Below are 27,205 nucleotides of genomic sequence, written 5' to 3' on the forward strand. Positions count from 1 at the left end.
AGTTAGCTAAATCAGGATTAATGAATAGATACTCAGCAAACCTTTTGGGGAGACACAGACAACCTCTGCAATGGGCAGTGTCATCCAAGTCCAAGAAGCCTGCCTAGTACACATTTGTAAATGGCCATTGCAAACTACTTCAGAGGCATAATTTTCAAGTTTGTGCATCCAAGAGAAATGTTTTCTATGTCTATATTTTTCTAAAAAGTGAAGGTTTAGAAAAACAAGCTTCGACTGTTAATTAGATGATGATCCCAATCTTTTGGGGAGGGCTCGAGAATTAGAAGCGTGTAAAGGGTATGTGGTTCAAGTGGGCAGAACTTTTTCTACCTCAGCCGACTGTCACACGAGAACTGTCAAGGATGGAAGGTAGGGAGACACACATGTCAAAGATGGAAGGTGGGGAGAAAGTGGTGGTACTATCTGTGGCATGTGCTTTGTTCAGCGGCGCTCACTTCAGAAAGTGCAGCTGAAACACTTCTGAGGTGCTAAAGCAAATTGTTATAATGTCACTGCCCATGGTGCTGTTGAGGCTTTATAGCCACAGAGTGCCCATAGTCTCTGGAAGTCATTCTGCATTCTTACATAAACTCTTTCCCCCCCAGCAAACTCCCTTCTCCACAGAAAAAGGCCTTTCAATAATGAACAGCCGTCTGTTCCACAGAGCACAGGAAAAACATGATAAACCAAGTCACACAGCCTTGGCTGTAAACATATTCTTACACGAGATTTCTACAACTCCATATAAACAAAAAAACAAGCTATTAACCACTTGCAGAACAAAAAAAAAAATAAAAAATGCATTGGGTTTCCTGCAATTAAGCCGCAATGTTTTACAGTGCAATTTTATTTATAACTGAAAAAGAGTAAATAAGTAAATATATAAAACGTCGAACAGACCCCTCCTGCCAAAGGCTTTTTCTGCAAATTAACTTTGAGTAATAAAACCTGTGCCAGCTGGAATCTTTTTTTCCCCTGTGCTCTGTGGCAAGGGCAGCCCACGCGGGTATATGGCTGAGAAAAAACACAGTAGGGCATTTTCTACCTTCAGCCAGGGGATGTTAACTGAACTTTGGCAAGTGTTTAAAGATTTCTCTCTCCATGTTCAAGAAAGAATTAAAAACAGTTGAACTGGGGAAAATGAACATCTGTTACTTACTTACACTCACAACCACAATAAAAAACATTCACAATTAAAGCAATTTTGCTTCCCTGCTAGTTACAGCTGTAATCTTGGGTTAAAAATATAAATGTGGAGGCTCCTTATTGTCTTTGGAGCTTTCTTCTTCGGGCTGCTTGTAAAAAAGGTAGTTTACTTGGGGTTGATTTTTTTTTTCCCGTTGGAATAACAATATCAGGAAACAGGTCTGCATAAAAAGATAGGGGATGACAACAAAAAGTACCTACGCAATGGAGCCTTGTTTTATGAAGCTATGAACCAGTAGTCAATAAGTGTTTTATATTTGGGAGTTAAATACACTTTACAGCTGTGTAAAAAACCAGAGCCATTTTGGGCCAAACATAAACATTCCAGCGTCTACAAGGTTTACTTATATTAAGCAATGGGGCAGGTTTCTATCAACTGGGAGGGATTTGTGTGTTATGCATGACAGCGCTGAAAAGCCTTCCACATCAAGTCATTTCCCTTCCAACATGCAGAAATTTCATCAAGAAAATCAAATCTATTTCCGACAAGGTCTTCATACTTCCACCCCAAGCTAATGAAATAACCTCCTAACTGATACGCCAGGCTCTAGTCTCTCGGCCCTCCAATCCATCGTCTTTCTGGCTGCCACATTCAACCTTCCTCCAAATAGCTGCAATCCATAATATCGCTCTTCTCTGACTGCTTTGGTTACTTTGCTTATTAAAAATGGCTCCACTGCCAACTCAAACACAAATTCTTTAGCGTGGGATTTCAGGTCCTTAATCTATGCATATGCTTCATGAACCCAACACACCAGTTCACTGGTGTGCAATGGGTCCCCAGCCATCCCCTGGCTGTCTGTCTAGGTTTTTCTGGCTTGAAATACACAACACTCAGCCCACCCTCTATCCTTTCCTGCATTCATTCTTGAAAACCTCTCAAATGCTACTTTCCTCAGGTTATTGTTAACTGAATTGTTCCCAGCAGATGTGACTACTAACCCTTTTAACCATGATAGCGGTTCACTGAAGGCACTGAGGTTCAGAGTCTCCTAGGAGCTTTATTTATTTACACCCTTGTTTTCCTCTGTGACTTCACTGCCATCTCTCTGAGGGTGGCTCATCTTTGCATCCCCTCCAGCACTCAGTGCTGGGTCTTCAAGGTACAGCCATTAGAGCCAGTTGCTTGTCTCTCTTCTAGAGAGCTGGTGGAACATTTCCTGACTCCACTCTGATATGCTGCTGAGAAGGTAGACTGAGATACTCTGATGTGATTATTATATGGACTAAAAACCATCAGACTTCCACCAATATCACATATAATTCAGTCAAACAGATTTGCCAGGCGTGGGTTCTAATTGGAATGGCCATCATAATTAGTCTTTCTCCTTGGTTAGGCCAAGAAGGAATTAATTTGTAACTCATTAACATTGATTTGGAGCAATCTTAAACCATGGTGGGAATGAGTTCATCTCCAGCTGGGCACAGGGCCTTGCTGCTGAAGGTCCAAGGTCACTGCCCACAAAGGCTGGCTCAGCCTTGGAATGTCCATGGGCTCCTGCCAGCCCTGGCCCTGATCCCACACCACAGAACCCCTGTGGCTGAAGAAGCTGAGGCTGAGAAAATCCCCAGGGAGGGGGCAGAAGACTGTTACATCCTTAGCAGAACATGAGGCTTTTTCCGAGGTTCTGGAAAATAAGTCTGGACAGTTTTCTTTCTTTCTTTCTTTTTTTTTTTTTGAGACGGAGTCTCGCTCTGTCGCCCGGGCTGGAGTGCAGTGGCTGGATCTCAGCTCACTGCAAGCTCCGCCTCCCGGGTTTACGCCATTCTCCTGCCTCAGCCTCCCTACTAGCTGGGACTACAGGCACCCGCCATCTCGCCCAGCTAGTTTTTTGTATTTTTTAGTAGAGACGGGGTTTCACATTGTTAGCTAGGATGGTCTCGATCTCCTGACCTCGTGATCCGCCCGTCTCGGCCTCCCAAAGTGCTGGGATTACAGGCTTGAGCCACCGCGCCCGGCCGACAGTTTTCTTTCAAAGTGGTATGGTTCAGCACACCTCTGCCCTCCTTTGCCATCCCCTCAGGAACAAAAACCAGAAGTGCGGAGGGAGCTGTCATGTTATTCCTGGCCCGATGAGAGCAGGAAGTGCCATAAATCTTTCAAGACAGCCTAGGCTCATGGGATTTCCAGAACCAATCTGTCGATTTATGAGAATCAGATCATTCAGACAGACATCCGAGATTAGATCCTTATGAAAAAACATTAACATACAAGGCATTCCTGTCACTTAGGAAAACATTATTCTTTCAAAGTTCCTCCCATAGAACACATCCAACATCTAGGGGAAAATAGCAAGGAAGCATGGCCTGAATCAGGCCAACTGCTGGACCTTTAATCTCGGAATGACTGCCTTATCTGGGGAAATCGCCAGCAGCCCTGCTGGACAATGATCACTGAGGGCTGGCGTGGCGTGGCACTGCCTTGGCCCCTGGGTGGGAAGGCTGGTCAACAGCCTTTGGGATCATCAAACCTGGCCCCAGCAAACAGGAAACAGAGCAGTGGCTTGCAAACACTACCTACAGATGATGTTGGACCGGCAGTGCTGGAGTGCCCGGAGCTGCAGAAAGGACCTGAGGCCCAGGCTCTATCCCCTGGAATTTGACTTACTACATGTGGGGTGGGTTCCAGAGAGTCGTATTTTGAGGGTCACTGGGAAAAGCTTGGGAACTACTGAAATACCATATATTGTGACAGAAGGGATCAGTGATTTAAGACCATGTCTTGATTCTAAAAGAGAGTCCTTGACCGTAGGCTGCCCCTGAAAACCTGCTTGTCTCCCATCTGCACAAGAAATGGCCCGGCCTTTACTTGGTTGCCTGGGAGTCTTTCTCTCTCGCTTTCCCTTCCAGCCTCATCCACCTCCCATCGGCTCTACCTCCAAAACATTCCGAGTTCATCCGCACCTCCCTGCTCTGTGATCCTCGTCCCAGACTCGCATCGCTTTCCTCTTTCCTCTGCACAGCTGGAACAGAGTCCTCCTTTTAGCCATTTTTACAGCCCCAATCCCAACAGTCATTGGTCAGTCATAATAACCTTTTAAAAATGTGAAGCAAACCATGACATTCCCCTGTTTAAAACCCTCCCTTGACTTCCCCTCACATGTAGCAAACAGTGCCAACTCCTGTCATCTGGGCATGTTTCCCCCACCCCACCCACCAGAACCAGCCAGCCTCACACTCCTGTTTTTCCTCTTCATCTTTAAAGATGAGCTCTGAGCTCATCCTTAAGGCTCAGACTGGGAATCACCGCTTCCAAGAAGTCTCCTGACTCTTCATCCAAGTCTGGGCTAGGTAGGTGCTTGCCCTGCGTGGGCTCTGAGCTCCTCCCTATCAGAGAATTGTCCACCCCATGTGAATCTTACCATCCGTCTCCCCACTAGTCTCTGGGATACTGGGGTTATGTCTTTTATCTCTGTACATTCATTAGGTACACAGTAGGCACTCAGATGTTTGTTCAGTATATTAACAAGACGACCGATCCTAGTTATACCTGGAAAACTAGTAATTATCCTAGGAGCTAAAATGAATGTTATGGAAGGACACACAAAAGGAATCACATTTCCTATATTTCCAGTCATTCCTAAGTCCTCAGAGGCAGCAGAGGAGAGCACTCAGGAGTCTGCTTTGCAGCAAGGCAGCCCTGGGTTAAGATCCAGGCACTAAAACTTCCTAGCAGTGTGGCCTGGGGCATGTTACCTAACGTCTCTTACCTTCTGGTCTACATTTACATAGAAAATGGGAATGTGAATTACATAGAAAATGGGTATGGTTAGCCAAGTGCCCAGTACATCCTGGGTGTCCCCACATGGTAACTCACAGTGTTGTTCTTACTCCTTTAGGGGGCTAACCCTCTAATGCCTCTGGCCAAGGTGGGGTGGAAGGGACAGAGGGTCTCTCTTTAACCTGCTTCCAGAACTGTTTTATCTAATAAAGCATAATTCCTGATTTGTTTTCCTTTTTAAGTAATCTTGATTTTTAGTATTTCTGAAAAGTCAACTCTACTGGACTCTAGAATAGCTTTGGTCATCTGTTTCTACCTTGACTCTTGGGAGAACATCTGATGGGACCTCGAGGGGCACACTCTCCCTTTCTGCCCTTCTCCCTCCACAGCGCATGTTTCCATTTTCCAGTCCCATTAACACCACCGTCATCACAACTGCTAGGATTTTGCTAAGTACTTAAAGCAGAAAGAGGCCTGGATTAGAATTCTGAATCCTTTTAATCTCTCTACAGGTAAGTTTTGCCAGCCTAGTTTCTTAAAATGTCAAGTATTAAGCTGCTTTTATCTCACTAATTAATAATTAGCTTTGGCAAGCAAGAAAGTAAAAGGCATGGCTGGATCTTTCTCAAAAATAAGATCCTGGATAGCAGACTAGGTATAAAACGCAAGGAGATGGAGAGATCATTTGGATTCAAATAAAGCAGAAATCATGAGCCAAGTGTCCTTCCTCAGAGGATGGAACTGAGCGGGTGAGTTTCCATTACTCTCTCTGGAGAGGTCTGTGCACTGGTGGGAAGGCGGGGTTTCCACAATGAGCGCTCTATACTTGAATGCCCTTAAAGACTAGAGGCAGTCTTTTCTATTGCTGCTTTGTAGCTTGGAAATCCCAGCTAGTGATGACTTTATGGGTTTGTATGGTCTAGACAAGAGGGTTACTCTTTGGTGAAATTGCTCCTTGGGGAGGTTACTGTGAAAACTTCCCATACAACTAATTAGCATTCAGAAGGGCAGGCTACTGAGAGGGCGCTAGACTTTGGCAGAGGCCGCTGCTGGAAAGCCAGCATCCCAGGCTTTATCACCGACCACGTTTATTTTCTTCCCTGTCAAAACAAGGACAGGAAAGGGGAACAAGAGAGCTAGCGAGAAAACACAACTCGAGGTAATAGTGGAGAACAAAAAATGAAGTGTGCCTGTGGCTCTGAATGACAGGTCACGCCTTCTCTCAGAAATACGGAAATACCAAACTTTTTTTTGTTGTATATTTTCTACATAAAACATTTTCAGCTTTCTCAGCAGCTTCGGATCTTTGGAAGCGAACATGGAAAGGTATAACAGTCTGAACTGGGTATGGGATAAAATGCTCCTCCAAATGTCAGCAAGTCATAGTTTTAAAACCCAGAGGAACTCACAACTATTTTCACCTCAGGTTTTACAGGGCCAATAGAGGTAGGTGGTTGTATGTGTTCCTTCAATACGGGGAAGAAATAACTTTCACCTACCCTAGGACTGAGCCAAGAGAAAACACCTGTCTAGAAAGCCTTGGGTTCTGGTCAGCTGACAAGCAGTCTCTGTGCAGGGATGTCAGCCTGTGCTCCCGAGTCTCATATCCAAATGCAAAACCCATTCTGGCAAGTCAGCATCTTCTCCAAGAAGCCCTTGAAGACTGGCCCTGCACAGTGGCTTTCCTTGCCATCAGATGATCAGATGATCTCGCACTCACACAGATGTGGTTTTTTCACGTCTATGTTATTTGTAGGAACGCAGTTTCTTCTCCTTCCTGTTGAGTTCATCAGGGTGTGGCATCTTCTCCACCTGTACTTCACCCTGATGGCCCTATGATGGTCTTGTACGCTAAATGCTTCACACCTACAATGGAATAACTGAGTATGCAAAGGGGGACCATCTACAAAACCAGCCATATTTTAAAAAAGCATTTTTCTTCCTCTCTGTGGTTATGCTCCAGACAGGGACTGTGTATGCATTCTGGTGATGCCGAGTCTGCGAGTGTCCCAGGGTCTGCAAGCCCGAGGGAATTATATAGCTATGGCTTGATGGGGTCTCAGGAGTGAACTACGAACATGATGCAGTGTGATTACGGAAACACACTTGCTGTTTTGTAGTGGCTAGAATGTGACTGAAAGCAATAAGCACTAGAGTGGGAATCAGGAAGACTGGACTGTGGTACTGTTTTACGCAATTTAACTACACGTCCTTGACCCTACACTTATGAAGAGATGAGCCCAGATCACTTACAGGCTTTCATATTTTTTGACCATGATCCATTGAAAAATATATTTTACATTACAACTTAGAAAACCCCCCCCACACACACACTCACACCGTTTCCCCAGCTAATACTTATCCTTATGGAGTGTGAAACACTCTATTTTCTGTTTTCTTCTTGTCTTTTAAAAATACTGGTTATAACTTACCAATTAATTTTATGATCCATCAATGAGATATGACTTCAGTTTGAAAAAAGTAGCCAAGATGATCTCTGCATAAATTTCTGGTTCCCAAATTCCATATATTTAAAGATCTGATGCTATTTTATGCCATAGTGTTTTTCCTTGTTTTCTTTAATTGGGAGGAGTTCAGGGCAGTAATGCACTTTGTAAATTTAGGAGTGTTAAGGAATGACAACTTCCATAATGAAGCCATTGCCTCACCTGCCATTCTCCCAAGAATTCTCATCTAACTGGTGGAATAGGGAATGGAGTCACTCTCTGGTCTCTTTGACCATCATTTTATTTATTTATTTATTCAGTTAATACAATTATTTTTAAAATTCTTGCTCATTTCAGTTTTTTTTTTATTATACTTTAAGTTCTATGGTACATGTGCACAACGTGCAGGTTACATATGTATACATATGCCATGTTGGTGTGCTGCACCCATTAACTCATCAGTTACATTAGGTGTATCTCCTAATGCTATCCCTCTCCCCTCCCCCCACCCCACAATAGGCCCCAGTGTGTGATGTTCCCCTTCCTGTGTCCAAGTGTTCTCATTGTTCAATTCCCACCTATGAGTGAGAACATGCAGTGTTTGGTTTTCTGTTCTTCCTATAGTTTGCTGAGAATGATGGTTTCCAGCTGCATCCATGTCCCTACAAAGGACATGAACTCATCCTTTTTTATGGCTGCATAGTATTCCATGGTGTATATGTGCCACGTTATCTTAATCCAGTCTGTCATTGATGGACATCTGGGTTGGTTCCAAGTCTTTGCAATAGTGAATAGTGCCACAATAAACATATGTGTGCATGTGTCTTTATAGCAGCATGATTTATAATACTTTGGGTATATACACAGTAATGAGATGGCTGGGTCAAATGGTATTTCTAGTTCTAGATCCTTGATTGCCACACTATCTTCCACAATGGCTGAACTAGTTTACAGTCCCATCAACAGTGTAAAAGTGTTCCTATTTCTCCACATCCTCTCCAGCACCTGTTGTTTCCTGACTTCTTAATGATTGCCATTCTAACTGGTATGAGATGGTATCTCTTGTGGTTTTGATTTGCATTTCTCTGATGGCGAGTGATGAGCATTTTTTCATGTGTCTGGTGGCTGCATAAATGTCTTCTTTTGAGGAGTATCTGTTGATACCCTTCGCCCACTTTTTGATGGGGTTTTTTTTTTTTTGTATATTTGTTTGAGTTCTTTGTAGGTTCTGGTATTAGCCCTTTGTCAGATGAGTAGATTGTAAAACTTTTCTCCCATTCTGTAGGTTGCCTGTTCACTCTGATAGTAGTTTCTTTGCTGTGCAGAAGCTCTTTAGTTTAATTAGATCCCATTTGTCTATTTTGGCTTTTGTTGCCATTATTTTTGGTGTTTTAGACATGAAGTCCTTGCCCATGCCTATGTCCTGAATGGTACTGCCTAGGTTTTCTTCCAGGGTTTTTATGGTTTTAGGTCTAACATTTAAGTCTCTAATCCATCTTGAATTAATTTTTGTATAAGGTGTAAGGAAGGGATCCAATTTCAGCTTTCTACATATGGCTAGCCAGTTTTCCCAGCACCATTTATTAAATAGCGAATCCTTTCCCCATTGTTTTTGTCAGGTTTGTCAAAGATCAGATGGTTGTAGATGTGTGGTATTATTTCTGAGGGCTCTGTTCTGTTCCATTGGTCTACATCTCTTTTGGTACCAGTACCATGCTGTTTTGGTTACTGTAGCCTTGTAGTATAGTTTGAAATCAGGTAGCATGATGCCTCCAGCTTTGTTCTTTTGGCTGAGGATTGTCTTGGCAATGCGGGCTCTTTTTTGGTTCCATATGAACTTTAAAGTAGTTTTTTCCAATTCTGTGAAGAAAGTCATTGGTAGCTTAATGGGGATGGCATTGAATCTATAAATTATCTTGGGCAGTATGGCCATTTTCACGATATTGATTCTTCCTATCCATGAGCATGGAATGTTCTTCCATTTGTTTGTGTCCTTATTTATTTCACTGAGCAGTGGTTTGTAGTTCTCCTTGAAGAGGTCCTTCACATCCCTTATAAGTTGGATTCCTAGGTATTTTATTCTCTTTGAAGCAATTGTGAATGGGAGGTTCACTCATGATTTGGCCCTCTGTTTGTCTGTTATTGGTGTATAAGAATGCTTGTGATTTTTGCACAGTGATTTTGTATCCTGAGACTTTGCTGAAGTTGCTTATCAGCTTAAGGAGATTTTGGGCTGAGACAATGGGGTTTTCTAAATATACAATCATGTCATCTGCAAATAGGGACAATTTAACTTTCTCTTTTCCTAATTGAATACCCTTTATTTCTTTCTCCTGTCTGATGGCCCTGGCCAGAACTTCCAACACTATGTTGAATAGGAGTGGTAAGAGAGGGCATCCCTGTCTTGTGCCAGTTTTCAAAGGGAATGCTACCAGATTTTGCTCATTCACTATGATATTGACTGTGGGTTTGTCATAAATAGCTCTTATTATTTTGAGATATGTTCCATCAATACCGAATTTATTGAGAGTTTTTAGCATGAAGGGCTGTTGAATTTTGTCAAAGGCCTTTTCTGCATCTATTGAGATAATCATGTGGTTTTTGTCTTTGGTTCTGTTTATATGCTGGATTACGTTTATTGATTTGCATATGTTGAACCAGCCTTGCATTCCAGGGATGAAGCCCACTTGATCATGGTGGATAAGCTTTTTGATTTGACCATCATTTTAAAAGAGAGCAGTAGGTAGAAACAGCCCCCTTCCATCCATGTCACTAGGATCCCTGTTCTTACCAGGCAACAACTACTAAAATGGGTTGCAGCTTCCCCATTCTTAAGACATACATTATTATTATTTTTACCAATCTGTTTCCCATTCTTTTGAATATTCTGAGGACATCTGTACTGAACACAAAAGATGAACAGGAAGATGAACAACGTGTTACAACAGTGCTGCTACTCTGTCAATGCATAAATGGAGGCCAGAGATCTTAACACAGAGCTCTCAGGAGTCTCTGAAATCTGCAATTCTTTTATTTCCAAAACATACGCAGTAAGACACTCATTTGAGTTGTTTTCTGCATAACCATGATATTTTCACACTGACCTTGAGGGTAAGGCCAGTCTTTGAGAATGTGATTTGTCCTACGTGTATGTTCCATTTCTTCATACCAAGCATCATCTCTTTTCTGAGAGTCAAGGGACCACACTACCTGTTGCTTGACATTTAGCTAGCTTCAAGGGCATGGTTCATGGTGCCAGGATGAAGCTAAGCTAACCGGCCCATATGAGAATTAAACCCATGACCTCAGACTTATTAACACCATGCTCCTATCACCCGAGCTCCAGTTTGCAAGTATCATGAACAGAGAGGGAAATGACTTCTTATAAGACAACAATGAACAGGCATGCAGAACTGATTCGATTTAGTATCTTCTCTAAGGTACTAAATGAGTTAGTATCATTTAGTATCTAACCTCATCATCGTGTATTTTAGGGAGACTTTCAACACAATAATGGTCTAGAACTTGGTGGAATATTAGAAAGTAACCATTTAAAAGGGTGAGGCCTGCTCAAGATATAGGGTCATGATCATGCTTCAAAAACACCACCCTACATTTCGTATCTTAGAAAAGATACTAAAAGTACATTCATTCAGTATCTTAGAAAATATACTTGAATGAGAGAAACCAATGATAACTATTAATTTGGCATCTAAGTAACAATATGGTTTATTAGGTTAATAAATTCAGACTACTCAGAACACTTCATAGACAAGAACCTGCGAACACTCTGAAGGAGCCACAAATTGCCATCTTCTGGAAGATAACAAAAGAGGCAAAATGTAAGAGAAAACATCCATTCACTTTTCAGTCCTGCCATCTTTCCAAAATAGACTATTATATAATAGAAAACACAAGGTAAATAGAAATTCTAGGAGGCTGTTAGATGCTATTTTTAAGAGGCACATTACCACGAAGATGGAGCTACTTTCAAGTTTATATATAGCATAATTCATTTTCCAGTTTACCCTCCTTGCTTGACAGAATTAAAATGACAATGTTCATCAGTGTGCCACATTTATAACTTTAGCTAAAGGTCTCCCACATGGCAAAGGACAAGCTTTCTAGTCCTGGCAAAACTTCCACTTTTGATGATGCCAAGAAACACATATTTGTTGGAAAGCAAAAAAGGGAAGGAAAAAAATCCTTTTTGGAATATTTATTACTTATTCATTTTAGAAAACAGAGCCCTATAGATTCCTTACAAATGTGTTAACTAGCCAGGCACAGTGGTTCATGCCTGTAATCCCAGCACTTTGGGAGGCTGAGGTGGGCGGATCACGAGGTCAGGAGTTTGAGACCCGTCTAGCCAACATGGTGAAACCCTGTCTCTACTAAAAGTACAAAAATTAGCTGGGTGCAGTGGCGGATGCCTGTAATCCCAGCTACTTAGGAGGCTGAGGCAGGAGAATTGCTTGAACCCAGGAGGCAGAGGTTGCAGTGAGCTGAGATCATGCCACTGCACTCCCGCTGGGTGACAGAGCAAGACTCCATCTTGAGGGGAAGAAAAAAAAAGGTTAACTAGATTCTACTAAACTTTGTTTTGTTTTGAGACAGGGTCTTGCTCTGTTGCCCAGGCTGGAGTGCAGTGGTGCAAGCTAGGCTCACTGCAGCCTCAATCTCCCAGGCTCAGGCGATCCTCCTGCCTCAGTTCCTGAGTAGATGGGACCGTAGGCACAGGCCTCTGCACCTGGCTAATTTAAAAAAAGTTATTTGCAGAGACAGGGTCTCCCTGTGTTACCATGGTTGGTCCTGAACTCCTGGGCTCAAGCGCCTCAGGCCTCACCTGTCTTGGCCTCCCAAAGTGCTGGTGTGCCTGGCCTGAACTTTTAATTTACTATTTAGTTGGCAAGTACTGTGTATTAGTAACCAAAGTTGTATTTATGTTTCTGTAATGCATATTTATTATACAGTTATTCCAGAAATGGTTTCATTTTTCTTTGATTTAAAGAAAAAGCCAATTTTTATATTTGCAGTTACTTCATAATTTTAATTTTATGGTTTTACTTTCCAAAAGGGGCCTATTCATCTCCCGGCTGTGGGGGGAACCGTTCCAGGTTAAGGTGCATAGCCCACAGGTGGTGGCAGTATCCCATCTAGCCCTTCAGAACCAACTCCAGTCAAGATCCCCTTGGTAGCTCACTCACAACTAAGTTGTGACATTCTAATTGCATGCTTTTAAATATTAACCATTTGTCAAGTTTTGTTAGTCTTAATAATTTTTCTATACACACAGCATAGCATATTTTGAATTATATATACTGGTATTACAGAAACCAAGTGGCTTTAATTAAACACTTTTTTCAAAGAATGCTTCCTTTTAATGGCAGTGAAATGCTGTTCATAGCATCTAAGTACTCTGCCAAAACTAACTTCATCATGGTGAATTTCAGGGAGACTTTCAACACAATAATGGTCCAGAACTTGGTGGAATATTATAAAGTAACCATTTAAAAGGGTGGGGGCCTGCTCAAGATATGGGAGTCACGATCACGTCTCAAAAACACCATCTTACATTGATGGCCCAGCATCAGTCCCCGTAACTGTTAGCACCCTGTTAGTTCAGCCTGGATAACCCTAGACAGTTCTGTCTAGAGGAGGAGAGCTGAGGACGCACCAACAGAAACGCATATAGAGGGCCTTTCCTGCCCCTGAATTTAAGACTCTAGGCAGCCATTTTCAAGTCAAACATTCCGAGGAGACTTTTTACTATACGGTGACACAGATTATCTTAGAGAGCTCACACGAAAACAGATCACATGAAAAGCACCACTTTATTTGTCAGAAAGAAGTCTGCTTGATTTTTATTTTTTATTTAAAAATTTTGATAGTTTTGAAATAGGAATCTATTTGAAAAATAAAAATGCATCCAGTCTCAGGCTGCAAGGAAACATCTTAGCTGGTAGACAATGTCAGGGACCTCAACTACTTCATTCAAAATTATTCAGGTTCCCTGAGAATGATTTGTCCTGGGGCCTATACCTATTTAGAATACTCTGGCTGCCTTAAAATAAAACTGAAGAATTGGGGTACTGAGATAGAAAACACAGTCCATCATGAGATCAGTAGATGTCAAATTCATATACAGTTGTCCCCCAACCAACTTTAGTTTCTTATGGTTGATTTTACCTATGTGTTCTATACCAAACAGAGCCTAATTGACTTGGTTTTTTAAAAAAATACTTATTTAGCCTAGTGGAATATGAAATAAATCTTTGATCTGATAAGACCAACCCAACTTGTTACTGCTAAATATGAGTTAACACTAGTCCAATTTTTCAAGGAGGAACTGTGTAATTTTGGTTGCAAGGTGCCAGACATGCACAATCTCTTCATCCATGGTCCCAGAAAGGTTCCAGCAACCTCAGTTTCTCCCTGCCTGTCAAACACCGCTTGTTCTGAGTGCATTTCCAACATCTGACACAAGTCCTGGGACAGGAACAGTGAGATTCTACCCCTTGTCTTTTTAGCAGAAACAAATTAGCTTAAAGCATTCTCAGTTTTCTGCAGGTTCTTTAATGCTGTGCAGCTGGGTGTGCCTGGGGATCATTTTATTGTTAAAACTTGAGCCATATGGAAAAGACATTAAAACAAGTTTGCTGCCGTGATACTCAGAAAGATGAAAGGGCTTCTCTGATTTTAATATGCCGTGTTGTAGACTGGTGGTGGCAGGGGCGGGGGCGTGGAGAAAAGGTGTCTTTGGAAATATATGAGTTTGTCTGGGCTATGAATTCTTCAGGTGCTAAATCTACATCACCTTCATAAGGGAGGTGTATGGCAGTCTCGGGCGTCTGTTTGTTTATTCATGTTTTCAGTTGAATCCACACCACTTTCCAGGCTTACAATATGTTGCTCTCTTTAGCACTCATATTTCAGTTCTGGTTTGTGCTTCCAAAGGAAAATTACTGAGAAGTGTGCACTGATGGATGCTGGCATATGAGCGAGCTCTGGACGCTGGCTTAAAAAGATGGCATTCTTTCTTGGGGAGACAGGGTGTGAGCGGCACAGTCTTAATGTGTGCTCTTGAAAACAACTTTACCTTGTGATCTTTTTTGATATTTTTTGGCCGATGCAGAGACCCCTGCTGGGACAAAGAAAAAGCAGCTAGGACCTAGGACCAATGCCTCACCACTAACCGTGTTTCTGGCACGAAGGGAAATATGGCTGTAAAGACCTTTCAGATTTCTTGTGGGAATTCTTAACAATGGACATACTATTTTTATTGAGTTTGATTAAACAACACAGTTAACAGTAGAGATGAAATTCAGGTTTTTAACTAAATGTAAATGGTCAAGTGTGGTATAGGATCACTCTGCATGAACAGTATAAAAAAATAACACAGAAACACTGAATTATTGGCTTTCTGTTAGCACAGATATTAAATCTGAGGATTTAAGTGCCTGCCCATCAAAGAAACTGGATTACTTAGAGTTTCTGAGGATGTGCTCAACATGGACTGAACCTGGGTGGCTTTCATTTTCTTTCTTGTAATATTCTCAACGTAAGGAAGCACCCTTTATCTCATGGGAAACAAAATATTTTGGGTATTGGAAGACGTAGGTGCTGTAAGTTCTATCAGAAACACTCAGTCATTAACCAATTCTCAACTGTGTTACTGGATGGAGAGTTTGGCAACAGCGCTTCTTTATCTTGTCTTCCCTGCTCCTTCTCTCTACTTAATACGTCCCGTAACTGTTTATTTGTCCATGTTACTGCTTCCTTAGTGTTCCTATGCTAAGGATAAAGAATTCCGCCTACTGTCTTTCTTCAATGAAGAGGAAATTCCAGAGATTTAAACTCAGGCTACTGCATGTATTTATTTCATTGTTCCTAAATGAATTGTTTGTAACAGAGGAAATGCTATTTGCTAGTTCAACGAGTGACTGGAAGTTGTGGACTCCTGTTCTTCATTCCTGCCTGAGCCACCACTCTTTTGTTTCAATTGAGGTAAGATTTACACACAGTGAAACGCACAAATCTTAAGTGTATACTTGTTTTTTTCTGAGATGGAGTCAGTGAAATGCACAAATCTTAAGTGTATACTTGTTTTTTCTGAGACAGGGCCTCACTCTGTCACCCAAGCTAGAGTGCAGTGGCATAATCACAGCTCACTGTAGCTGTGAGCTCCTGGGCTCAAGCCATCCTCCCTGCCTCATCCCCGAGTAGCTGGGACTACAGGCATGTGCCACCATGCCCAGCTAATTTTTTGATTTTCGCAGAGACAAGGTCTCACTATGATGACCAGGCTGGCCTCAAACTCCTGGGCTCGACTAATCCTCCCACCTCAGCCTCCCATGCTGGGATAACAGATGTAGGCCACTGCATTGGGCAGGCGTATAATTGGATGAGTTTGATAAATGTATACATTTGTGAAACCAACATCCCAATCAAGACACAGAATATATCCATCATTCAAGAAAGTTCCCTTGTCCACGCCTTCCTCCTCACATTCTCACATTAACTATGGTTCTGATTTCTGTCGCCGCAGGTTGGTTTGCCTGTACTTGAATTTCATGAATACCCTTTGTGTCAGGCTTGTCTTGCTCAGCATAATGTTTCTGAGATTCATCCATTTTTTTGTGTGTATCAGTACTTTCTTTTTATTGCTAAATTATACTCCACTGTCTGGATATATCAGTTTATCTACCCATTTATCTGTGGATGAACTACTCATCAGTTTGGGGCTACTGTGAATAACTGCTATGTACATCCTTGTACCTGTCTTTTGTGGATACATGTTTTCATTCCTCTTTGGTAAATACCTAGAGTGGAAGTGCTGGGTCAACATCACTCAGCTCTGTGGCCCTGAGGAACCTACATCACATCTCTGTCCATTTCACTCTCTCTGCTGGGCAGAGGGATAATGAGATCTGCTGCCCTCTCCCCTCAGAGCAGGTTTGAGGACATTCTCTGCTCTGCACAGGAAGGAGGGGAGGGAGTTTCAGAGACACTGTAGTCAAAACTCCCCCAGTTCTAAAGACTTTGAGATATCCTTTACATGGCTCTCTGACCTTGATTTAAATCTTACCAGTGGGATGTTCAATTCTATACACCTTAAAGGGAATCTGAAATGTAAAAGGACCCCAAATTGGGTGGCACAAAGGGGTGTCCCCCCAGTCCCAACTGTGACGATGGTCGGGGCTATGTGGGCACATCCTTCAACAAAAGAGGGGACAGAGCTCCTTCACCAGTGTGTTCACCTGCTGGAAACATCCAGTGCTCTGTTTCTTAGTACTCTGAGCCTCCACCGTTAAAAGGGTTATTGCTACCTTTACTAAAATAACAAAAAGGATATAAAAGTTGGTCAACTTGCTACATCTTCACTTCTGCCATCCCTGGTTATAAAATGATAATCTTAAATGCTTCTGTGTTAATAACAACGGTGTCATTTCCCCCCATTTCTAAATTAGGTTGTCCTTTCATTATTGAGTTGTAGGAGTTCGTATATATTCTAGATATGAGACATTCATCAGATACATGGCTTGCAAATATTTTCACCTATTCTGATTGTCATCTCAATTTCTTGATAGGGTCCTTTAAAGCACACATTTGTTTAGTTTTGACGAAGTCCAACTTCTCTGTTTTTTTTTTTTTCCCCTTTGGTCCCATAGACACTTTAGATATAGCGTTTGTATCCACTCTGACAAGAAAATGAACCCATCTCCTTCCTGAAAATGTATCCATGTCTAGAGTGGTCATTAGCAAATACCACCTGTAATGTACATTCCTGGAATCAGCCTTCTCTGAGGTTAGTGTAGACTAAAAATAAACATGCAAAAGCAGCCCTGGCTAGGGCTGGTGAAATACTGTCTGCCCAAAAGGGCTGGATTCAGCTTAGAGCAAAAAATGTTCTGATTTACAGGTGCTACATAGCTATTTCTAGAAGCCCTAACTAACCTGACTACATAAGCCATTTCCACCAATTCCAGTCAACAGTTCCTGAACACATGGGGCTTACTTACTAATACAGGGTATTTTGAAAGCAGAGCGGGGATATTCCTATGCTAATTTATTTTCTGAACTTGTGGTTTAAATAGAATCAGTGTTAACACAGCAGTTGTTCCTGGCCCTATCCTTATTTAATTAATCCTCCCAGTAAGGTAAACACTGCCTCCATTATACAGATGAGGAAACTGAGGCTTGAAAACGTTTAATTTCATCTGTCTCTCAAGCAGCAGAACCAAGATTTGGATTGAGACCCCTTTGGTGTCAAGGACTCTTAGCACTTTACTTCTGTGCTCCCAGAGTTCTGGAGGGTCTCCCAGAAAAGTCTAGATCTGCATACCACCTTTAGTCAACGCATCCAGGTCTGCTCACTAACTCCCTAACCTGACACATTCCATAATCATGGACTATAAAATTGTTTGCCCAAATCACTTTCCCTGTGATCTCACCTTATTCCAACTCCTTTGGAACTTACATTTGCCTTGCAATTATCTATGACATTTTATGAGTGTGAATATACATCTTTTAATTGCATTAAAACAGCATAGAATCACCCCATGTGTATTTCTATACTGTCTTATTGATCATCTGCGCTGCTAATGTAGCCCATATGCGTATACATCATGTTCATTAGTTGTCTGTTCCACAGATATGTAGCCTGCTTCTATTAAGGGTTCTAAGTTCTAAACCACAAGGGCTATGCCTTATGCTTTTTTGTATCCCCAATACTTGGCACAGTGCCTTATAACAAGATATACATGTTCATTGCAGCACTACTCACGATAGCAAAGACATGGAATCAACCTAGATGCCCATCAATGATAGACTGGATAAAGAAAATGTGGTACATATACACCATGGAATACTATGCAGCCATAAAAAAGAACAAGATCATGTCCTTTGCAGGGACTTGAATGGAGCTGGAGGCCATTACCCTTAGGAAGCTAACACAGGAACAGAAAACCAAATACTGCATGTTCTTACTTATAAGTGGGAGCCAAGTGATGAGAAAGAGCTAACTGATGAGAGAACACATGGACACATACAGGGGAATTATACATACTGGGGCCTTTCGGAGGGTGGAGGGCAAAAGTTGGGAGGAGGGAGAGGATCAGAAAAAATAATGGGTACTAGGGTTAATACCTGGGTGATGAAATAATCTGGACAATAAATCCCCATGACACAAGTTTACCTATGTCACAAACCTGCATTTGTACCCTGGACTTAAAATAAAAGTTAGTAATACTTGTCTTGTGTCCCATCAAATATTAACAAGGATCAAATTAGATGGTGAATGTGAATGCTTTTGTGCACTATAAGGTTCAAAAAAGATTATGATTACAGATCACCACTGACTTGTTTGTATTTATCTATCTATCTATCTATCTATCTATGATGAAGTACCACTCTGTCACCCAATCTTGGCTCACTACAACCTCCGCCTCCCATGTCCAACTGATTCTCATGCCTCAGTCTCCCAAGTAGCTGGGATTACAGGTGCGCACCAACATGCCTGGCTAATTTTTGTATTTTTAGTAGAGATGGGGTTTTGCCATGTTGGCCAGGCTGGTCTCGAACTCCTGACCTCAGGAGATCTGCCCATCTTGGACTCCCAAAGAGCTGGGATTACAGGTGTGAACCACTGCACCTGGCCAATTTGATTGTTTTCCTCAATTCAAAAAAAAGGTTTTGTTTGGGGAGGTTTTTTCTAAGTGGTATAGCTATGGAAAAATAAATCCCATTTCCTTGTTGCCATCCTCACTGCAACACTTTCAGTAGCAAGAAGAGATTAAAAATAAGTGGCTGCAGAAGATGCTGGGGAAGCAGAATTAGCCATAAGACTCGACCATGATACTCAGGCAGAGGAATAAAGGTTTTATCAGTCAATCAAAAAGAAGAGGAAGGGACAGAGATTAGAACAGAGTAGTATATAAACAAGCAAATGACCTACAGAATGCAGGCGGAGAATATAGCAACATCTTCTCATTCTCCAGGTATAAGAGTGGGAATTTATGTGAAAAGGGAAATGTAAATCAGATCAATAGGAAGATTTTAGGGAATGTTGCTTAGGTATCATGCAGACATCCAACTCTTTAGGGAGAATTTTTTTTTTTTTTTTTTTTTGAGACGGAGTCTTGCTCTGCCACCCAGGCTGGAGTGCAGTGGCCGGATCTCAGGTCACTGCAAGCTCCGCCTCCCGGGTTTTTTTAGGCCATTCTCCTGCCTCAGCCTCCCGAGTGGCTGGGACTACAGGCGCCCGCCTCGTCGCCCGGCTAGTTTTTTGTATTTTTAAGTAGAGACAGGGTTTCACCGTATTAGCCAGGATGGTCTCAATCTCCTGACCTCGTGATCCGCCCGTCTCGGCCTCCCAAAGTGCTGGGATTACAGGCTTGAGCCACCGCGCCCGGCCGAGGGAATTTTTTAGAAAAACCAAATCACAGCCTCAGGAATTCACAAGTAGATCATGACATTCAGTCAGGCTGAAATATTTCACTTTCCTCCCTCATTTTCCACTATTAAAGAGAACAAGATTTCTCTGAGATTTTTCCTTCCATTTTGTTCTTTTCTTTTTGGGTAGGTGGGGGATGTATATTAGTTTATACTTTATTTTGCTTATCTTTTTTCTGTCTGGAATTTTTTGTCCTTACTAAGCCTGTTTAAGTTCATTTTGCTTTCTAACAATAAAGGCATGAGGGAAGAGCTCACCTCAACTTCATTCAGATAGAGCTTCTAAATGCCAAGCAAAGTTCTATCAGTCCTGTAAGTCTGTATTGCAGAGTAATGTTCACCCCAAGGGAAAAATTAACACTATATTATTTAAAATAATTTGCTGCATATTAATAACTCCTGAAGTTTTCAATATATTTATAATCTGAACAATTTATTGTAAAAGCCATAAAGAAATATTTTGTAAAAGGCCATACCAAAAGACACAGGAATATGAAGTAAAATAATATAAAATTTAAGCTTCTGCATTGTTTTAAGAATCTAGGCCAGGCGCGGTGGCTCAAACCTGTAATCCCAGCACTTTGGGAGGCCGAGACGGGCAGATCACGAGGTCAGGAGATCGAGATCATCCTGGCGAACACGGTGAAACCCCGTCTCTACTAAAAAATACAAAAAACTAGCCGGGTGAGGTGGCGGGCGCCTGTAGTCCCAGCCACTCGGGAGGCTGAGGCAGGAGAATGGCGTGAACCTGGGAGGCGGAGCTTGCAGTGAGCTGAGATCCGGCCACTGCACTCCAGCCTGGGCGACAGAGAGAGACTCCGTCTCAAAAAAAAAAAAAAAAAAAAAAAAAAAAAAAAAATAATCTAAACAAGAAAACCTAAAAATTGGTTTAATTTCCTTGGGTGCCTTTCTCTGGTTTAATACTTGAATTTCCCCCCCCAGAGTATGCCAAAACATATATACAAATATTTTACAGGAGTAACTATGTGATGCTACTAGAACCAGAAACCCAGCCAGCTCTCTCCACAGCTTCTCCATTAAGACACGAGTGAGCATCTGTCAGTCTCACTGGATTCATCCCGGAGGCCAACGAAACAGATTACAATAATCTTTCTCCAGATAACGTGGAAATATGTTCAGAATTCAAGCTAGAAGGCACACAGATACTACAACGAGACGGGCCACGTTTTAAAACACTGGTTTCTTAACTCTAGTTGTAGGTTAGAATTACTCACCCAAAAGCGCTTTCTAAAAACTCCCAATGCCCAAGCCCCACCCACCAACGGAATCAGAGTGGCTGCAGGGGAAAACCAGGCAGAGGGAGGGAGATCACAATTTTTTCCAGGTGATTTCAACGTTCATCCTGATCAAAAGTCACTGTATTAAGAGGTTCAAGGGGGAAATAAGGGGGAAGGGGGGATAAATTACTTTCTTAACTAAACTGTAGGCAATAATAACCAAAGCAATCTGCTCTCTAATGATGGACGCAAAAGCAAATAGGCCTTTGCTATAGGATGACCTCACACCACAGGTCAATTAATTTGATGGAAAGAGATCCATTCAACTCTTTTTAGGGCCAGTAATTCTATATCTTCCAATCATATGGACTAAGTTGCTTTAATTATAAAAAGAAAGACAAGCTCATTTCAGAAAATACGGGAAAAGAAAAAGAAGAAAATAACATTCATCTTCCTATCATATTAAGGTAGATACGACATGGTTAACTTCTCTGAAGTAAAAGATAACATTTAGATCATGGGTCAGGTGTGGTGGCTCACGCTTGTAATCCCAGCACTTTGGGAGGCTGAGGCGGGAGGATCACTTGAGGTCAAGAGTTCAACACCAGCCTGGTCAACATGGCAAAAACCCGCCTCTACTAAAAATACAAAAATTAGCCAGGTGATGTTGATGCGCACCTGTAGTCCCAGCTACTTGGGAGGCAGAGGCGGGAGAATCTCTTGAACCTGAGAGGTGGAGGTTGCAGTGAGCTGAGATCACACCACTGCACTGCAGCCTGGGTGACAGAGTGAGACTCTGTCTCAAAAAAAAAAAAAAAAAAAAAATTGAGATCATATTGCTTATGCAGTTTTGAAATTGGATCTTCTCGTGTAACAATATAATGTAAAAACCTTTCCTACAACATTGTGGTGAGTGGCTACAAAGCAGTCCATTGCTTGAAATGGTCAATATTTATTCATTGGTGATTGACTTTAGGTTTATTCGCAGACACATGGATCCACGATTCCTTGAACTACACACTAAGTAAGATTAACCTGGTAAATACTGAAAGGAAAAAACAGTGGTATAAAGGTAAAGTGAGGCAGGGAAGGTCCTGATATGTAGCATTTGCCAATTTCACTGGTGTAAATACTCCCACCATGGCCAATTTCAAGGTAACAGTTTAGCAAACAGCTTGCAAACCTGATTATTTAACAACTGGCTATCTGGAGTCAGCTGACCCTTAGAGAAACCCTGGCTGGGCCGGGCGCGGTGGCTCAAGCCTGTAATCCCAGCACTTGGGGAGGCTGAGACGGGCGGATCATGAGGTCAGGAGATCGAGACCATCCTGGCTAACACAGTGAAACCCCGTCTCTACTAAAAATACACACACAAAAAAACTAGCCGGGCGAGGTGGCGGGCGCTTGTAGTCCCAGCTACTCAGGAGGCTGAGACGGGAGAATGGCGTGAACCCGGCAGGTGGAGCTTGCAGTGAGCTGAGATCCGGCCACTGCACTCCAGCCTGGGCCACAGAGCGAGACTCCGTCTCAAAAAAAAAAAAAAAAAAGGAGAAACCCTGGCTGAACGAAACTGTTAAATCCTTCTGTTATGACATGCTGTTTGAATGGTAGGGCTGTGTGAAAATGGAAGTTATGGCGAATGAAGTCAAACCAAGGTTTCAGTAAGTTAACGTATTTTGAGTTTGGAGGTGTCAAGTTCACACACACTGTGGATGGTCTAATAAAGTTTTTAAAAAAGTATTAATGTAATAATAACGAATGTGGATAGAAAGTGTGGGTATACTGGAAAGAGCATATTCTTTGAATAGACAGACATGGATATGTCATTAACCTTATTAAGCCTCTATTTCTTTATCTATACGTGGGAATAATAATGTCTCAGTGAGGCTGGTGTTAAGATTAAATACAATGTCACACATGAAGAATACAGTAAGAACACATAGCAAACACTCCAGAAGTGCTACTTGCCTTTCCTCCTAAGTAATTATACTCTAGATGTTACTTTTTTTTTTTTTGAGATGAAGTCTCGCTCTGTCACCCAGGCTGGAGTGCAGTGGTATGATCTTGGTTCACCGCAACCTCCACCTCCCAGGTTCAAGCAATTCTCCTGCCTCAACCTCCCAAGTAGCTGGGATTACAGGCATGAACCACCATACTTGGCTAATTTTTATATTTTTAGTAGAGATGGGGTTTCACCATGTTGGCCAGGCTCGTTTCAAACTCCTGACCTCAGGTGATTCGCCTGTCTTTGCCTCCCAAAGTGCTGGGATTACAGGCATGAGCGACTGTGCCTCGCCGATGTTACTACTTTTAAAAAGAGAAGGGTATGAATTATCTTAACACTTTATTTTCATATAATTTAATCACATTTATTTTTAAATTCAATTTCACTATTATTTAAACCAGGGATTGGAAAACTGTGGCCTATGGGCCAACTCTGGCCTGTTTTTGTACATGAAGTTTTAGAAAAACTTTTAATAAAACACACCATGCCCATTAATTTAGGTGGTTCTATAGCTGCTTTCACATTACAATGGCAAAGTTGTGTAGCTGAAACAGAGACCCTGTGGCCTGCAAGCATATTTACTATATGGACCTTTATAGGAAAAGTTTGCTGATCTATGATTTAAACTATTCTAAGTTTTTCTTAAATGAATACTTTCTCTCTATATTAAAAGAAAACAAGGATAGGAAAGGAAAACAATGAGAGAAAAAGATTCTTCTAGGATGTAAAAATGGCAAAACAGGTCATATATCATGGCCCCTGCCTATAATCACAGAGTTTTGGGAGGCAGAGGTGGGAGGACTGCTTGAGGCCAAGAGTTTAAGACCAGCCTGGGCAACATAGCAAGATCTCATCTCTACAAAAAAAGTCAAAAAATTAGGTGGGCATGATGGCATGTACCTATAGTCCCAGCTACACAGGAGGCTGAGGTGAGCTACACAGGAGGCTGAGCCCAGGAGTTTGAGGCTGCAGTGAGCTATGATAGCATCACTGCACTCCAGCCTACGTGATAGAGTGATACAGTAAGACCCTGTTGCAAAAAAAAAAAAAAAATTGCAGAACAGACATTGATTCCAAGTATATCAAAGAAATACTCGAAACTCTAGGATAAAGCTGAGCTCTAATTCAGTATTGTCAAGAAAGTATACCTTAAAGAACATTTTATAAATGAAGTTCCTACAAGATGACTATTATTTCTGAAGTAGGAATGCACCATGAATATGGAACTTAGAAGAGTGAATTTAAGGGGTAGAAACGTGGAATTTTATAACCTGGCAATGAAAGTGACTGAAACCACATTAGTCAGGCAAAATAAGCTGATCTCTCTAACTACAGGTAAAATAACATTCCAAACATTGAAAAATGTACACAATCAAAATTGTACATGGTAGGGGTTTAAGAAACCATTTCCCCTGCTAATTTTTGATGTTTACATGGAATGTTCTTCCAGCAGCAAATAACTTACCAATGATCTTGACAGATTGAAAATGATACATCTTTACCTCAACATAAATTAATTCTCTCAATGGGAAATTGCTAAAATAGGCAAGGTGTCAGAAAGATTTCTTTATGTCTGAAGGAAAGGAAATGATTCCATTTCTTCCAAACATTCTTACATGAAAAATAATAAACTCTCACTTTTAAACTGTCTTTATTTTCAGGGGGTCCTAGGCACCCATCACTAATTGGGGCAGTCATAGTTATCTGGTGTTGGACATGACTCAGTCCATATTACTTCAGGTATAAAACACAGCCAGTTGGAGACTGCCCCCATAATTCATATTATACATGAATAAATATCATAGCAATACCCAGAAAAGAGGACTGCAGAATTACACTTCACTCTCTTTCATTCCTTAGATTTACAACATAAATGTCACACAAAGATCCTGTAAAGTCAATCTTCACAAAACAAAATATAAGGGAAACATGGTGGTCTATTCAAGGAAATGGATAAATGCCTAACACATTTATCCATTTCCTAGTTCGTCCTCTAGAACAATGACCTTGATACTGTTCCTAAAACACAAAGTTGAAAACCCCAGACGAAAGAGATGAACATTTATTGAGCACTGTGTTATACGTGTGCTAAAACATTTAACTTTGATACAAAATCTATATAATTGGTGTTAGTGACTTGCCCAATTTAACAACATCTGTAAAGAAAGAAGTTCAGGCAGGAACTCTGGTCTATCTCCCATACCTAACCTGTCTTCAAAATGTTCAATCCTGATTGAACACAGGGTATCTGTCAACCATGAGTCCCCTGAGATGCCCCATAGAGAAAGAGGTTCCCTAATCACAGCATCTAAGTTTGGGAAATTTACTAAATCCTCCCCTTGGAGACTAACAGTGCATATTAAAGCCCTGAATTAAATAAATCCATTTAACTTTTTCGAACTCCTCATCTCCCCAAACTTACTAGGAAATCCCTTTTCCCCAACTAGTATTTTGTGAAGTTAGTATTCTGGAATACACTTTGCACAATGGAAAATGGATGACAGAGAGATACATAAACTGTCAGAGAAGATAAACGATTTTAATCATGGCTAAGGAGATGATGGTGTGGTTACAAATGGCTTTTCTTTGCTCTTCGATTCAACCAAAATTTTGAGTAAGACCCCCAATGCCCTAGTCCCCGCCTACCTCCTGAGTCTCATCTTATACTTGGGCTACCTGGCCTGCTTTCAGTACTGGGGACCTGCTGGCCTTTCCCCCTCCATGGAGCCTTTGCAAAATGTTCCCATTGTGACATTGCTCCACCTTTCCACTTTACTTAGTTGACTCCTTTCCTGACTGGGTCAAACTTCTCTCTGGATGCCCTCCTATCACAAAATTCTATATAGCACTTCCCATGATTACAAGGTTATGTTTATTTGTGTATTGATTTGATTAGTGATGGTCTATACTCCCACTGGGGGAAGAGAGCTATTTCTCTGTTTCTCAGACAGCACAAAGATGCGGGACCTCTTCCACCATCTCTATTCACTCCTGCCCAAGGAGGAACAGTGACTTAATGAAGCATGAACTAGGGAGGAAGGGCTGGGCACGCTCTGCTCGGGGTCCAGGGTGCACTCTGGTCAGCTCCCACCCTGAGGTAAGCTGAGAAGTGCACTTTGGGAAATAAACTGAATTCTGGGAAGACGTACTAGGAAGCCCAGTTGTTACAGATCCAAGCTCCATTCTGTGGTTTAGCTTTATGTAATACAGTTGATATTTTGTTCTTCATCTGTGACTGCTGTTTTATTGTTTAAGCATTTCCACACTTAGGAGAGGAAGACAAAAGTGATCTTGTTTGGCCTCTAGAATGCCAGTATTCTCCAACAGGTGTAAGCTCCTGTGGTCAGGGAAAAGAGCCTCTCTCTGCTCACCTCAGTAGCTCAGTTTCTCGCACTTACGAGGCATTCAAAATGCCATTTCACCCAGGCTGGTCTTGAAATCCTGGCCTCAGGCGATCCTCCTGCCTCAGCCTCCCAAAGAGCTGTGATTATACATGTGAGCCACAGTACCCAGCTGAAGTCCTAGTTTCTTGATACATCTAACTCTACCAAGATTTTCTTACTAATAAATTTTTTAAACAACTGAACATTGTCTTCAGATTATTACAGGCTAATCCTAATGTGGAACTGAGGATAAAGTTTTGAGCAGAGTTAATCCAAATCAATGAAGACGGTATCCTTAAAAGGACAGAAGCCTCTTTAAGCCGAGGACCTGGAGGAGAGGAGATGAGAGTGCAGGAGTAGTGGACATCCATGTGTGTCAGGGAGACTGAGATGAAAGAGGAGGCACACAGGAGAGATGGGCTGGGAAAAATAAAATGGATTACTTGATTGGAGAATAGGTGGGTATAAAGAAGCAAGTGAAAAAGCTAAATTGAAGGGCAAGTTTCCACTATTTACAGAAAAACCTGGAGAAGACAAGGACTCCCTCTTTTTCCCAAGGCATTGTAAAAACAATGAAGTCTCCTTGGAAGAAATATTCTATCTAAATTTCTCTAAGACTGCTTAATAAATTATATTTTCTCTAAAGTATGCAATTATTTTAACTGTTTTAGAAGACAGTGTTCATAACATATTTAGTTGTAAATCAGGTGATAAAACATTTATTATTGTAGAGCCCATTAAAAATGTTGTGT

General features: G+C 41.6%; 1 protein-coding gene across 1 annotated transcript in view; it reads right to left on the bottom strand.

Annotated features, from left to right (window-relative positions):
- JAZF1 (JAZF zinc finger 1) overlaps positions 1 to 27,205 on the bottom strand; it is a 359,494-nt gene that overhangs the window by 41,712 nt on the left and 290,577 nt on the right. The window lies entirely within an intron of this gene.

Source organism: Trachypithecus francoisi, unplaced genomic scaffold (assembly GCF_009764315.1).
Source record: "Trachypithecus francoisi isolate TF-2019V2 unplaced genomic scaffold, Tfra_2.0 Lachesis_group4, whole genome shotgun sequence".
Classification (NCBI taxonomy): Eukaryota; Metazoa; Chordata; class Mammalia; order Primates; family Cercopithecidae; genus Trachypithecus; species Trachypithecus francoisi.